The following is a 15,999-nucleotide window of genomic DNA, read 5'->3' as shown; positions in this document are numbered from 1 at the left end:
CTTAATATAGTTACAGAGTCACAATATGCAGAAAGAATTATCTTGCATATTGAAACCACTGAATTTATACGAAATGACACAGAGTTGACTTTATTGTTTATCCAGGTACAAGACATAATCAGGAATAGGCTTTGTCCTATGTAAATAACACACATTCGATCCCATACAGGTCTGCCAGGTCCTCTAACACAAGGTAATGCAAAAATTGATCAATTATTGATTGGAAACGTGTTGCAGGCCTCAGAATTTCATTAAAAAAATCACGTCAATAGCAAAGTTTTGAAGAAAGAGTTTTTCATTACATGGCAACAAGCTAAGGAGATTATAAAGAGATGCCCTACTTCCTCTTTATATAACCAAACACCGTTACCTGCAGGGACTAACCCAAAGGGTACTCAAAGAAATCTTGTTGACTTTTTCATAGAACCATGTAACATGAAGGGGCCTGCTTGTTGGGTTATCTCTCCCACCCAGTACCGCACAGCCAGCAAGCCCCAAAGAAAATCATACAGAGGACTCCATAAGGTTATAAACTGATTGGCCCATTAGCTCAGGCTACTTATTAGCTCTTATAACTTATGTTAGCCCATTATTTTTATCTATGTTAGTCACATGGCTCAGTACCTTTCTTAGCAGGGTAGCTTACATCTTGCCTCTCTGGTGGTCTGGACAGAACGGTGAAGGGAGCTTCCTGTTTCCCAGAATACTCCCATTCTCTTTAATGTACCTCTACTTCCTGTCTGGTTTTCCTGCCTATACTTCCTGCCTGGCCAATCAGCATTTATTCAAAATAAACAGATTGACAGAATAAAGACATTTTTCCCACACCAGAACCAGCTCTGTGTTTCACTGAATCTTTGGATTATTTTCTGTATTTCTATTTTGTTGATTTCAGCCCTCAGTTTGATTATTTCCCATTTTCTACTCCCCGTGGGTGAGTTTGCTTTTTTTTTCTAGAGCTTTCAGGTGTGCTGTCAAGTCTCTAATGTGAGCTTTCTCCGTTTTTTTTTTAATTTGGGCACTTAGTGCTATGATCTTTCCATTTAATTCATTACCTCCATTAGTTCTCTTAATTCTCTGTTAGGTTTCTGTCTGATTGACCTGTCCATTGGTGAGAGAAGAGTGTTGAAGTCTCCTACTATTAAGTGTATGGGGCATGATGTGTGCCTTGAGTTCTAGTAATGTTTCTTTTACATATGTAGGTGCTTTTATATTAGGGGCATAGATATTCAGGATTGAGACTTTATCCTGATGAGTTGTTCCTGTTATGAGTATAAAGTGTCCATTTCCATCTCTTCTGATGTAGGTGGGCCTTCTGTCTATGTGTTATTTTCATTGGTTAATAAAGAGACTGCCTTGGCCCTTTGATAGGACAGAAAATTAGGTATGCAGAGTAAACAGAACAGAATGCTGGGAAGAGGGGAATGAGGCAGATGCCTTGGAGCCAGCTACCTGGTCAGACATGCTGAATCTTTCCCGGTAAGCCACCACCTCATGGTGCTACAGAGAGGATTAGAAATGGGGTAATCAAGATGTGAGAGTTAGCCAGTAACTAACTCTCTAGAGATAATGGGCCAGGCAGTGTTTAAAAGAATACAGTTTCCGTGTAATTATTTCGGGTGTAAAGCTAGCCAGGTGGTTGGTGGGAAGTGACCTGCTGTTCCTTCTACACTCTTCTGATTGATTTTAGTTTGAAGTCAATTTCGTTAGATATTAGCATAGCCACACCCACTTGTTTCTTAGGTCCATTTGATTGAAAACCCTTTACTCTGAGTAGATGTCTGCCTTTGCGATTGAGGTATATTTCTTGTAAACAGCAGAATGTTGGATCCTGTTTTCTTAGCCTGTGCCTTTTTATAGGTGAATTGAGACCATTGATATTAAGTAATATTAATGACCAGTGATTGTTAACTTTGGTTACTTATTGATTGACTGATTGATTGATTGATTGATCTGGTGGTAGAATTTGTGTGTTTCCCTTTTTTGAGTTGTGCTGTTGAAGGGTTGCTGGATGTCTGAGTTATTGTCTGTGTTGTTGGGTTCTTTGGGTTGTGATTTTCCTTCTATTACTTTCTGTAAGGCTGGATTTGTGGCTGTGTATTGTTTAAATTTGTTTTTATCCTGAAATACCTTGTTTTCTCCATTGATGGTGAATGAAAGCATGGCTGGGAATAGTAGTTTGGTCTTGCATCCATGGTCTCTTAGTTTCTGCAGCATATCTATCCTAGGCCATCTGGTTTCCATAGAGAAGTCAGGTGTAATTCTGATAGGTTTACCTTTATAAGTTACTTGACCTTTTTCCTTTGCAGCTCTTAATATTCTTTCTTTATTCTGTATGTTTTGTGTTTTGATAATTATATTGTGAGGGGATTTTTTTGATCGAGTCTATTCAGTGTTCTGTATGCTTCTTTTACCTTCATAGGAATATCATTCTTTAGGTTGGGAAAGTTTTCTTCTATAATTTTGTTGAATATATTTTCTGGGCCTTTGAGCTGTAATTCTTCTCCTTCTTCGACCCCTATTATTCTTATGTTTGGATTTTTTATGGTGTCTCAGATATCCTGTATGTTTTGTGATGTGAATTTGTTGGATTTGCTGTTTTCTTTGATCATTTCGTTTATTTTCTTTATGTGTCTTCAGCAACTGAGACTCTTTCTTCTATTTTTTGCATTCCGTTGGTTACACTTGTCTCTGTAGTCCCTGTTTGTTTACACAGATTTTCCCTATCCAGTCAGCCCTCAGTTTGTTTTCTTTATTGCCTCCATTTCAGTTTTCAATTCTTGAACTGTTTCTATTATCTGTTTGATTGTTTTTTTTTCTTGTTTCCTAGGGTAACTTTTAGGGATTTATTCATTTCTTCAAACTTTTTTTATTCTTCTCATCCATTTCTTTAAGGGAGCTTTTCTCTTCATGTTTAAGGGACTCTATCACTTTCATAACGCCTATCTTTTCTACTTCTTCTGGATTAGGGTGTTCAAGTCTTCCTGTTGTATGTTCACTGGGTTCTGGTGAACATGTTGTTTTTCAGATTGTTGGAGGAATTCTTGCATTGGTGCCTGCCCATCTCTTCCTTCAAATGCTCCCCGATGGATGTTGTGGTACAGGATCAGGGTCATTTGCTGACCAGGAACCTCTCCATCTCTTTGATGCCTCTTCTGGTACGGGATTGGGCCACTTGCTGGCCAGGGCCCACTTTGACCCCAGAGTCTCAGCCTCAAAACAGTCTGAGTTAGGGGATCTTATTACCCTACAGAAGGGTAGGGGTGCCTGGGAGCACACTATGAGATAGAAATAGTGAGGCTGTAGCTAGGGAGAAAAGACCCTGCTGGATGGCCAGAAAGTTTCGAGGGTTGAAGGGTGTCTGTGTTCCCTTTCCAGGGCATCTGCTGGTCAGCAGGGAACAAACTCACCTCTCTGATGGATCTTCTGGTACCACTCTTTGTTCTTACATACTATTTGGGTCTGTAGGTTTTCTTGGACCCTACAATTGGTCATAGTAACCCTCTTCTCTTCTGAAAACTGCTTTCTTCCTTACCCATTCTACTGTATGCTGTTATTAAATCCCATTTAGGGAAGAGGCTGGGTAGAGAAGAGTTAAGAGGAGTCACAGATACATTGTGAATCTAGAGGCCAGCATGTGATTTGTTATGCTAATAGCTACTACATTTAGCTACTTGTCCTGTTTATTTTGAAACTGATATTTGAGCCTCTTTGTTGTTGATGACAGTCAACAAAATTTCTTCTGAAACTGCTTCTTAGCTCCTATTAGAATGTCATGGTCTGGACCCAGAAAGGCTTGAGTGTCAGTCAAAAACCAGAAGTGGGGAGAGGATTCTGGCTAGAGAATATCTGTTTCAATTGATAACCAGGTTCTGTGGGACCAACTTGGCCTAACAAAATGCAGGCCACATCAGAGAAGTCTGGAACGATGATTTGAAAGGACTACCTGGGACTGGCATGTTGCAGGCAGTTCTGAAGCCATTTGCAGTTAATTAGAAATCAGTTGGGGCAAATGGAGACTAGAGCAGTGGTTTTCAGCCTTTCTGATTCTGTGGCCCTATAATATGGTTCTTCATGTTGTGGTGACCTCCAACAATAAAATTATGTCATTGCTACTTTATAACTGTAATTTCTCTACTGTTATGAATCATAATGTAAATGAGATATGCTACTCACAAAAGGGTCACAACTCATAGGTTGAGAACTTCTGAACTGGATACAGAATGTAAAGCTAATGAGCTTAGAGGAAAATCTTTACAGTGGATCTACCACAGAAAGTTCTAGGACCACTAGGTAGTTGATAGTGTGAAAGTAGTTGCAAGACTAGAGGAAGCACAGACACACACACACACACACACAGAGAGAGAGAGAGAGAGAGAGAGAGAGAGAGAGAGAGAGAGAGAGAGAAACAGACAGAGAGACAGAGAGACAGAGACAAGACAGAGAGCCCACCCTCAGGAATAGGTAGAAGGCAGGAAAGTTTAGCTTGTTGATTTACAGGAGTACTGATCTGGAGTAACCTTGACCTGTGACAGATTCGTCTAAGTTACAACTCTCTGAAGCTTACATGACTTTTTTAAGTTAGAAAAACAGATGAAAGTTTTAGATATTTTAGGATTACCACTGTTTGAAATCTGTACTCAATATCCTCATTAAAAAAGCATTTAACAAGCATCTATAAAATAGCTGGAGGAGACTCACATATCTGAGTCATAGCAAAAGATAAGGTTTTGAATTAAATGCTTCAACACTCTTTATTCTGTCCAGAGGACTGGGTACACACACACACACACACACACACACACACACGCACACACACACACACACACAGTATGTATATGTATATCACAATGAGAATCACTTTTATATATTTTATTTAAAAAATTACTTTTTATTTTACATAACAACTCCAGTTTTCTCTCCTTCCCCTTACCCCATCCCCACCTCCCATCTTCCTACCCCACTATCCACTCCTCAGAGGAGGTAAGGACTTCCTTGGGGAGTCAACAAAGTCAGGGATATCAACATGAAGCAAGACCAAGCCCCATCACCACCATAAATCAAGTCTAAGCAAGGTATCCAACCATAGGGAAGGGACTCCAAAAAGGCAGTTCATGGACCTGGGATTGCTCCTGGTGCCACTGAAAGGGACCCCAAACAGATCTAGCCACATAACTGTCACCCACATTCAGATGGTCTTGTTTCATCCCATACAGGTTTCCCAGCTTTCAGTCTGTAGTCCATAATCTTCCCCTAGCTCTGTTCAGCTGTCTCTGTGGTTTGCTCCATCATCCTCTTGATGGTCCCCGTTAATATGATTTCTCCTCCTTCTCTTCATTTGAGCTCCAGGAGTTCAGCCCAGTGCTTGGGTCGCATCATCTGCTTTGAAAATCACTTTTAAGTGTATATTTAGAAAACAAAGGAAATTAGGATTTTTGAACTTGTGACAAGGAGTATTTAAATAGAGTTTCCAATAAAAGTGTGGGAGATAGATTAACAAATCTCTACCCTGAGCTGAGAAGCATCCTTGTTTTGGATGATCACACTATCACACATGGTCAAAACATAGTCTTCTATGCTGAGGAAAAGTCTGGGTGAGGTGTCTGCCCAGAGGACCAGCTTTCATTAGGTCAAAAGGTCAAAGAAACTAAAGAGGACGAATGGAGTTGGCAAACTACTGGACTTACTGACACACTTGGGGACTTTGTGTGAGGGACGAAGCTTAATTCTTCATTTTGTTTTTTCTTTCTGCTCCTACTACTCTGTTCTCTGTATTGTTCTTCTATCTGGTTTTATTCATCCTTCTCCATCTTCCCTGTTGTTCTCCTTCTCTTATTTCTTTCTTATAACTTGTATACCTCCTAAGACAGAAATTTCTACATAAGGAAAGATTCCCTAAGAAACATAAGTTACGTGTTTTACAAAAAGAAAATCTTTACATAGGAAGAAATGATATGATCACACGTTACATGTTTTCCTTAAAAGCACACAAGTAGTTGATATTTTTCCTTTGTATTAATTTTCACACCATAATATCTTCAACCCAAAACAATGATTCTTTTATAGTTGACTAACAAAATTTTAAGCAAGCCAACTCCATTTCGGTCAGTTCTTTTTGTACTGGAAGGTAGTTCTTTGTGGTTTCCACATTGCAGATTCCTAGTCTATCTCAACTCTACAAAACCAAACAAGTGGTTTAGCTAGCCATCTATTTTTCCCACAAATGGGTCACTTAATTTTCTTTGACAACTTTGTTTTTTCAAGGTGCATATGGAAATCTGTCATTAATTCTGGCAGCTACATAACCATGGAACTCAGGTCTAACATTGGGTGTGTGACAAAATTAGTTTCTTTGATCATCAGCCTGTTTTCTACTAACAGAATTGATGGGTCTCTAAGTCTTGAAACTTCCTTATTTTTTATTATTATTTTTTATTTGTTTATTTATAAAAATTTACACTTCTTCCCCTCCTCCCCATATCCTCCCATTCACCCCACTCCCTCTCCCCCCCCACTCCCTCTCCTGACCCCCCCCACTCCCTCTCCTGCCCCCCCCACTCCCTCTCCTCCTCCCTCTCCAGTCCAAAGAGAAGTCAGGGTTTTCTGCCCTGTGGGAAGTTCAAGTTCCTCCCCCCTCCCTCCAGGACTAGAAAGATGAGCATACAAACAAAGATCCCAAACAGCCAGTACATGCAGACGAAACAAGACCCAGTGCCATTGTCAATGGCTTCACAGTCAGGCCCCATGTCAGCCACATTCAGAGAATCTGGTTTGATCACATACTCATTCAGTCCCAGTCCAGCTGGCCTTGGTGAGCTCTCATTCAATCAGTCCCCTTGTATCAGTGGGTGAACGCACCCCTCGCGGTCCTGATTTCCTTTTTCATGGTCTCCCTCCTTCTGCTCCTCTTTTGGACCTTGGGGGGCTCAGTCCGGTGCTCCAATGTGGGTCTCCGTCTGTATTGCCATCCATCGTCAGATGAAGGTTCCCTCTGGTCCTGCCTATCTTGCTCATGTTTTCCCTCCTTCTGCTTCTCATTTGGATCTAGGGAATTAAGTCCAGTGTTCCAATATGTGTCTCTGTCTCTATCTCCATCCATCGCCAGATGAAGGTTCTATGGTGATATGCAAAATATTCATCAGTATGGTTATGGGCCAAGGCCAGATCAGGCACCCTCTCTTCTGCTGCCCAAGGAACAATCTGGGGACCTCTCCTTGGGCCTGAGAACCCCTCCAGAAACAAGTCTCTTGCCAACCCTAAAATGGCTCCCTTAGTTGAGATATATATTTGCCTGCTCCCATATCCATCCTTCCTCCCCCCATCTCATTCCCCATGCCATCACCAATCGTCCCCCTATCCCTTCTGTCTACCCATATCCCCTTACTTACACCCCCCCACACACACACCCGTGCACCCAAGTTTGCCTGGCAATCTTGACGACTTCCTATATCCAGGAGGATAACTATATGATTTTCTTAAGGTTCACCTTCTTATTTAGCTTCTCTAGGATCACGAATTATAGGCTCAAAGACCTTTAACTATGGCTAGAATCCACTTATGAGTGAGTACATATCATATTCTGATTTTTGGGTCTGGGTTACCTCACTCAGTAAAGCGTTTTCTATTTCCATCCATTTGCATGCAAAATTCAAGATGTCATTATTTTTTACCGCTGAGTAAAATTCTAATGTGTATATGTTCCACACCTTCTTTCACCATTCTTCTATTGAGGGGCACCTAGGTTGTTTCCATGTTCTGGCTATTACAAATAGTGCTGCTATGAACATAGCTGAACAAATGCTTTGTAGTATGATAGGGCATCTCTTGGGTATATTCCCAAGAGTGGAATTGCTGGGTCCTGAGTGAGGTTGACTCCCAGTTTCCTGAGAACCTGCCACACTGATTTCCACAGTGGCTGCACACCTTTGCATTCCCACCAACAATGGATGATTGTTCCCCTCATTCCACATCCTCTCCAGCATAGGCTATCATTGGTGTTTTAAAATTTAGCTATTCTGACAGGTGTAAGATGGTATCTCAAAGTGGTTTTTTTTTTGCCATTCTTTTTATTTAAACAGAAAAGGGGAGGTGATGTGGAATTCCCTTCTGTATGCTATGAATACCATCAGTTAATAAAGATACTGTTTTGGGCATGTGCGGGTAATAGAGGTAGGTGGGGAAAACTAAACTGGATACTGGGAGAAGGAAGGAGGAGGTAGAGAAAAGCCACATAGTCAACCAGAGATAGATGCTGAAACTTTTCCTAGTAGGCCACAGCTTCATGGCGATACACAGATTAATAGAAATGAGTTATATTAATTTGTAAGAGTTAGCCAATACGAAGCTAGAGCTAATAGAACAAGCAATGATTTAATTAATTTAGTTCCTGTGTGGTTATTTTGGAGCTGAGCTGATAAGCAACTGGGAACTAAGCTACCTTCTCCAACATGTTCTAAAATGTAGAAATTCAATTCATACTCATCCATCTCTGTATGGGGCTCCTACTCTATAATTTTCCCCACAATTTTCTTTGCTTGTTGAGTTTATTCAACACCTGTTGGCATATTTTTTCTCAAAGCTTCAGCTACCCAGTGACCCACAGAATTCAGAAGTTGCTCTGTTTAAGAAGGCTGGAAACTTCAGAAAACAGATTTGAGCCCCTCCAGAGGAAATAACAGAAAGTGAATCAAAGGAGAGAAACCATGGTTATGTGTAGAACAATGTACATCCTAGAAGTTTTGATTTCATCTCTGTGTTTGTATATATATATATATATATATATATATATATATATATATATAAACATTTACCTTCCTCTACCTTGCCATTTAAACTGAAGAGTATCATACTTTTGCAAGGTGCTTAAGGAAAACTAATATATATATATATATATATATATATATATATATATATATCTGAAAATATTCATTAGCATTTGTTTTCTTTCTTGCATAATCTTTCTTTTTCAAAATGATTAAATTACTTTATACATATGACAGAAATGTCACAAAATAAAACTTTGGTAAAATTGCAGTGGGCTAAAATCATTTTTTTATCAAAGTTTATTAAAATACGAAAGTCTCCATTTCTGCCACTCTGCCCAACACCCTCCCACTCCCCCCACTCCCTCCCCTCCTCCCTCTCCATCCCCAATAGCAGTCAGGGTCTCCTGCCCTGTGGGTAGTTCAAGATCCTCCCTGCTCCCTCCAGGTCCAGGAAGGTGAGCATCCAAACAGTCTGGATCCCAAAAATCCAGTATATGCAGAGGAAACAAGTCTCAGTGTTATTGTAAATGGCTTTTCAGAAAGACTCCGGGCCAGTCACATTCAAGAATCCGACCTCATTAAGAGAATCTGGCTGGATTACTTGCTCGCTCAATCCCAGACAACTGGCCTTGGTGAACTCTCATTAGATCAGTCCCCTTGTATCAGTGGGTGATCGCACCCCTAGCAGTCCTGATTTCCTTTTTCATGTTCTTTCTCCTTCTGCTCCTCGTTTGGACCTTTGGGGACTCAGTCCGGTGCTCCAATGTGGGTCTCCGTCTGTATTGCCATCCCTCATCGAATGAAGATTCCCTCTGATTTTACCTTCCTTGATCACATTCTCTTTCCTTCTGCTTCTCGTTTGGACCTAGAGAGTTAAGTCCAGTGTTCCAATGTGGGTCTCTGTCTCCATCTCCATCCATCACCAGATGAAGGATCTATGGTGATAAGCAAAATATTCATCAGTATGGTTGTGGGTCAAGGTCATTTCAGGCAGCACCCTCTCCTCTGTCCAGAGAACAATCTGGGGATCTCTCCTTGGACCTGGGATCCCATTTATAATCAAGTCTCTTGTAAACCCTAAAATGACTCCCTTAGTTGAGATATATTCTTCCCTGATCCCATATCTATCCTTCCTCCCTTCCCCCTCCCAGTCCACCGAGCATTCCCCATTCCTCCCCTGCTCCCTTCTCTCTAACCCTCTCCCCTTCCAGCAACCCTCCCACCCCCCCAAGCACCCGAGGTTACCTGGGACTCTTGTCTATTTCCAATCTCCAGGAGGAAAACTACCTGAATTTTCTTCAGGTTCACCCTGCTATCCAGCTTCTCTAGGATGACGAATAATAGGCTCAAAGACCTTTAATTATGGCAAGAATCCAGTTATGAGTGAATACGTACCATATTCCTCTTTTTGGGTCTGGCTTAACTGACTCAGTAAAGTGCCTTCTTTTTTTATTTTTTTTTATTTTTTTTAAATTTTTTTATTATTTTTTATTTTTTTATTTAATTTTTACTGGGAACCCCTCCAGAACCAAGTCTCTTGCAAACCCTAAAATGGCTCCCTTAGCTGAGATATAAACCTCACTGCTCCCACAGCCATCCTTCCTCCCTCCCCCCTACCATTCCCCCAAGCCATCCCCAATCCTCCCCCTCTCCGGTCTCCCTAACTATCTTCCCCTACTTCCACTCCCCACCCCCATGAACCCGAGGTAACCTGGCAATCTTGCCTAGTTCTAATATCCCAGAGGATAACTATAGGATTTTCTTCAGGTTCACCTTCTTATTTAGCTTCTCTAGGATCACAAATTATAGACGAACAGGCCTTTAACTATGGCTAGAATCAATTTATGAGTGAGTACATACCATATTTCTTTTTTTGGGTCTGGGTTACCTCATTCAGTAAAGCGTTTTCTATTTCCATCCATTTGCATGCAAAATTCAAGATGTCATTGTTTTTTACCGCTGAGTAAAACTCTAATGTATATATGTTCCACACCGTCTTTAACCATTCTTCTATTGAGGGACACCTAGGTTGTTTCCAGGTTCTGGCTATTACAGATAGTGCAGCTATGAACATAGTTGATCAAATACTTTTGTAGTATGATAGGGCATCTCTTGGGTATATTCCCAAGAGTGGAATTGCTGAGTCCTGAGGGAGGTTGACTCCCAGTTTCCTGAGAAACCGCCACACTGATTTCCACAGTGGCTGCACACCTTTGCATTCCCACCAACAATGGATGATTGTTCCCCTCACTCCACATCCTCTCCAGCATAGGCTATCATTGGTGTTTTTAAATTTAGCTATACTGACAGGTGTAAGATGGTATCTCAAAGTGGTTTTGATTTGCATTTCCCTGATTGCTAAGGAGGTTGAGCATGACCTTAAGTGTCTTCTGGCCATTCGAAGTTCATCTGTTGTAAATTCTCTGTTCAGTTCAGTACCCCATTTTTTAATTGGGTTAATTAGAGTTTTAGTGTCTAGTTTCTTGAGTTCTTTGTATACTTTGGAGACCAGACCTTTGTCTAATGAGGGGTTGGTGAAGATCTTTTCCCAGTCAGGAGGCAGCCTTTTTGTCTTATTGACAGTATCCTTTGCTTTACAGAAGCTTCTCAGTTTCAGGAGGTCCCATTTATTCATTGTTTCTCTTATTGTCTGTGCTACTGGGGTTCTACTTAGGAAGTGGCCTCCTGTGCCTATAATTGTAGACTACTTCCGACTTTCTCTTCTATCTGGTTCAAAGTGGACAGATTAATGTTGATGTCTTTAATCCATTTGGACTTGAGTTTTGTGCATGGTGATAGATATGGATCTACTTTCATTCTTCTACAGGTTGACATCCAGTTATGCCAGCACCATTTGTTAAAGATGCTTTCCTTCTTTCATTGTATACCTTTAGCTCCCTTGTCAAAAATTAGGTGTTCATAGGTTTATGGGTTAATATCCGGGTCTTCTATTCGATTCCATAGGTCGACTTCTCTGTAATTATGCCAATACCAAGCTGTTTTCAATACTGTAGCTGTGTAATAGAGTTTGAAGTCAGGAATGGTAATGCCTCCAGAAGTTCCTTTATTATATAAGATTGTTTTGGCTATCCTGGGTTTTTTTGTTTTTCCATATAAACTTGATTATTGTTCTCTCAAGGTCTATGAAGAAGTTGACGGGATTTTGGTGGGGATTGCATTGAATCTATAGATTGCTTTTTGTAGAATTGCCATTTTTACTATGTTGGTTCACCCAATCCAAGAGCAGGGGAGGTCTTTCCATTTTCTGGTATCCTCCTCAATTTCTTTCTTCAAAGACTTAATGTTCTTGTCAAATAGGTCTTTCACTTCCTTGGTTAGAATAATCCCAAGATATATTATGCTATTTGTGGCTATTGTGAAAGGTGATGTTTCTCTGATTTCACTCTCTGCTTCTTTATCCTTTGTGTATAGGAGGGCAACTGATTTTTTGGAGTTGATCTTGTATCCTGCCCCATTACTAAAGGGGTTATCAGCTGTAGGAGTTCTTTGATAGAGTTTTTGGGGTGGCGTATGTACACTATCATATCGTCAGCAAATAACGAAAGTTTAACTTCATCCTTTCAAATTCGAAAGGAAATATCCTCTTGATCTCCTTATGTTGTCTTATTGCTATTTCTAGAAATTCAATCACTATATTGAAGAGTTACGGAGAGAGTAGACAGCCTTGTCATGTTCCTGATTTTAGTGGAAAGGCTTTGAGTTTCTCTCCATTCAATTTGATGTTAGCTGTCGACTTGTTGTATATTGCTTTTATTATATTTAAATATGATCCTTGTATCCCCAGTCTCTCCAACACCTTTATCATAAATTCGTGTTAAATTTTGTCAAATGCTTTTTCAGCATCCAATGAAATGATCATATGGTTTTTTTCTTTCAGTTTATTTATATTATGGATTACATTGATAGGTTTGCGTATGTTGAACCAGCCATGCATCTCTGGGATGAAGCCTACTTGATCATAATGGATAATTTTTCTAATGTGTTCTTGGATTCGGTTTGCCAGTATTTTTTTGAGAATTTTCGCGTCGATGTTCATGAGTGAGATTGGCCTGTAATTCTCTTTCTTGGTTGTGTCTTTGTGTGGTTTTGGTATTAGGGTAACTGTAGCTTCATAAAAGGAGTTTGGCAATGACTCTTCTGTTTCTATATTACGGAATACGTTAAGGAGTATAGGTATTAGCTCTTCCTGGAAGTTCTGGTAGAATTCTGCATTGAAACCATCTGGTCCTGGGCTTTTTTTGGTAGGGAGATTTTTGATAACAGCTTCTAATTCTTCACGACTAACAGGTCTATTTAGATTGTTCACCTGTTCTTGGTTCAACTTTGGTATATGGTACTTATCTAAAAAAATGTCCATTTCTTTTACATTTTCCAACTTTGTGGCATATAAACTTTCGTAGTAAGATCTAATGATTCTCTGAATTTCCTCTGTGTCTGTGGTTATGTCCCCCTTTTCATTTCTGATCTTATTAATTTGCATGTTCTCTCTCTGCTGTTTGATTAGTTTGGATAGGGGTTTGTCGATCTTGTTGATTTTCTCCAAGAACCAGCTTTTTGTTTCATTGATTCTTTGGATTGTTTTCTGTGTTTCTATTTTATTGATTTCAGCCCTCAGTTTGATTATTTCCAGTCTTCTACTCCCCCTGGGTGAATCAGCTTCTTTTTTTTCTAGTGCTTTCAAGTGTGCTGTTCAGTCTCCAATGTGTGCTTTCTCCGTTTTCTTCAATTGGGCACTTAGTGCTATGAACTTTCCTCTTAGCACTGTTTTCATAGTGTCCCATAGATTTGAGTATGTTGTGTTTTTATTTTCATTAAATTCAAGGAAGACTTTAATTTCTTTCTTTATTTCTTCCTTGACTGAGTGGTGATTGAATAGTTGACAGTTCAACTTCCATGAGTTTGTTGGCTTCCTGGGGGTAGCATTGTTGTTGAATTCTAACTTTAATCCATGGTGATCTGACAAGACACAGGTGGTTACTAATTTTTTTTTATATCTGTGGATGTTTGTTTTGTTACAGAGTATGTGGTCAATTTTTGAGAAGGTTCCATGGGCTGCAGAGAAAATGGTATATTCTTTATTTGGGTGGAATATTTTATACATATATTTTAAGTCCATTTGATTCAATACCTCCAATAATTCTCTTATTTCTCTGTTGGGTTTCTGTCTGATTGTTCTGTCCATTGGTGAGAGAGGTGTGTTGAAGTCTCCTACTATTAGTGTGTGTGGTTTGATGACTGCCTTGAGTTCTAGAAGAGTTTCTTTTACATACATGGGTGCCTTTATATTAGGGGAATAGATATTCAGGATTGAGACTTCCTCCTGATGAATTGTTCCTGTTATGAGTATGAAATGTCCATCTCTATCTCTTCTGATAGATTTTAGTTTGAAGTCAATTTTGTTGGAAATTAGAATGGCCACACCCGCTTGTTTCTTAGGTCCGTTTGCTTGGAAAACATTTTCCCAGTCCTTTACTCTGAGTAGATATCTGTCTTTTAGGTTGAGGTGTTTTTTTTTGTAAATAGAAGAATGTTGGATCCTGTCTTATTATCCAATCTCTAAGTCTGTGCCTTTTTATAGGTGAATTGAGTCCATTGATATTAAGTGATATTGATGACCAGTGGTTGTTGACTCCAGTTATTATTTTTTTGGGGGGGGAGGTAGTGGAGTGTATGTTTTTCCCTTCTTTGAGTTCTGCTTGTGAAGGGTCGCTAGATGACTGAGTTATTGTAGGTGGTGTTAGGAATGTTGGATTCCTTGGGTTGTGATTTGCCTTCTAATACTTTCTGTAAGTCTGGATTTGTAGCTACATATTGTTTAAATTTGTTTTTATCCTGGAATATTTTGTTTTCTCCATTGATAGTGAACGATTGCTTGGCTGGGTAAAGTAGTCTGGGCTTGCATCCATGGTCTCTTAGTTTCTGCAGTACCTCCATCCAGGACCTTTTGCCTTTCGTGGTTTCCATAGAGAAGTCTGGTATATTTCTGATAGATTTATCTTTATAAGTTCCTTGATCTTTTTCCTTTGCAGCTCTTAATATTCTCTCTTTAATCTGAATGTTTTGTATTTTGATTATTATATGGCGAGGGGATTTTTTTTTTTTTGATCAAGCCTATTCGGTGTTCTGTATTCTTCTTGAACCTTCATAGGGATATCATTCTTTTGGTTGGAGAAGTTTTCTTTTATACTTTTGTTGAATATGTTTTCTGGACCTTTGATTTGCAATTCTTCTCCTTCTTCTACCCCTATTATTCTAAGATTTGGTTTTTTTATTGTGTCCCACATTTCCTGGATGTTTTGTGATGAGAATTTGTTGGATTAAAAATATGGAACGCTATACGAATTTGCATGTCATCCTTGTGCAGGGGCCATGCTAATCTTATCTGTATCGTTCTTATTTTAGTATATGTGCTGCCGAAGCGAGCACCATTGATTCAATTTTTACGAGTTATTTTTTGAAGACTTTGACCAAAACTCTGAAAGTGTCCTGAGACAAAAGAATCACATATCTGACTTGTTAAATCTTTTTTTTAGTGATGTCTCATTCTTCTTTTTTTTAAATGAATGTATATTAATTAATAAAAGTTTGCATTTCCGCCCCTCCTCCCAACACCCTCCCAATCTCCCCACTCCCTTCCTCCTCCCTCTCTATCCCCCAGGGCAGTCAGGGTTTCCTGCCCTGTGGGAAGTTCAAGTTCCTTCCTCCTCCCTCCAGATCCAGGAAGATGAGTATCCAAACAGACTGGACCCAAAACTCCAGTATATGCAGAGGAAACAAGTCCCAGTGTCATTGTCAATGGCTTTTCAGAAAGACCCCATGCCAGCCACATTCAGAGAATCTGGCCACATTCAGAGAATCTGGTTGGATCAAGTGCTCATTCAGTCCAAGTCCAACTGGCCTTGGTGAACTCTCATTAGATCAGTCCCCTTGTATCAGGGGGTGAACGCACTCCTCCTCACGGTCCTGCCTTTCTTGTTCATGTTCTCCCTCCTTCTGCTCCTCATTTAGACCTTGGGGACTCAATCCAGTGCTCTAATGTGGGTCTCTGTCTCAATCTCCATCCATCAACAAGTGAAGGTTCCCTCTGGTCTTGCCTTCTTTGCTCATGTTCTCTTTCCTTCTGCTTATCGTTTGGACCTAGGGAGTTAAGTCCAGTGTTCCAATGTAGGTCTCTGTCTCAATCTCCATCCATCGTCAGATTAAGGTTCTATGG

The 15,999-nt window shown here is 40.0% G+C and overlaps 1 non-coding gene across 1 annotated transcript; it reads right to left on the bottom strand.

Moving 5' to 3' along the window:
* Window positions 1-15,105: 15,105 nt before the first annotated feature.
* On the bottom strand, window positions 15,106-15,212 carry LOC125395277 (U6 spliceosomal RNA). The gene has a single exon (XR_007230514.2). It is a non-coding gene; the product is annotated as a U6 spliceosomal RNA (small nuclear RNA).
* Window positions 15,213-15,999: the final 787 nt, after the last annotated feature.

This window comes from Myodes glareolus, chromosome 7 (assembly GCF_982192425.1).
Source record: "Myodes glareolus chromosome 7, mMyoGla1.1, whole genome shotgun sequence".
NCBI classification, from domain to species: domain Eukaryota; kingdom Metazoa; phylum Chordata; class Mammalia; order Rodentia; family Cricetidae; genus Myodes; species Myodes glareolus.
The sequence above is the reverse complement of the archived record's forward strand: the minus strand, read 5'-3'. Positions and strand labels throughout refer to the sequence as shown.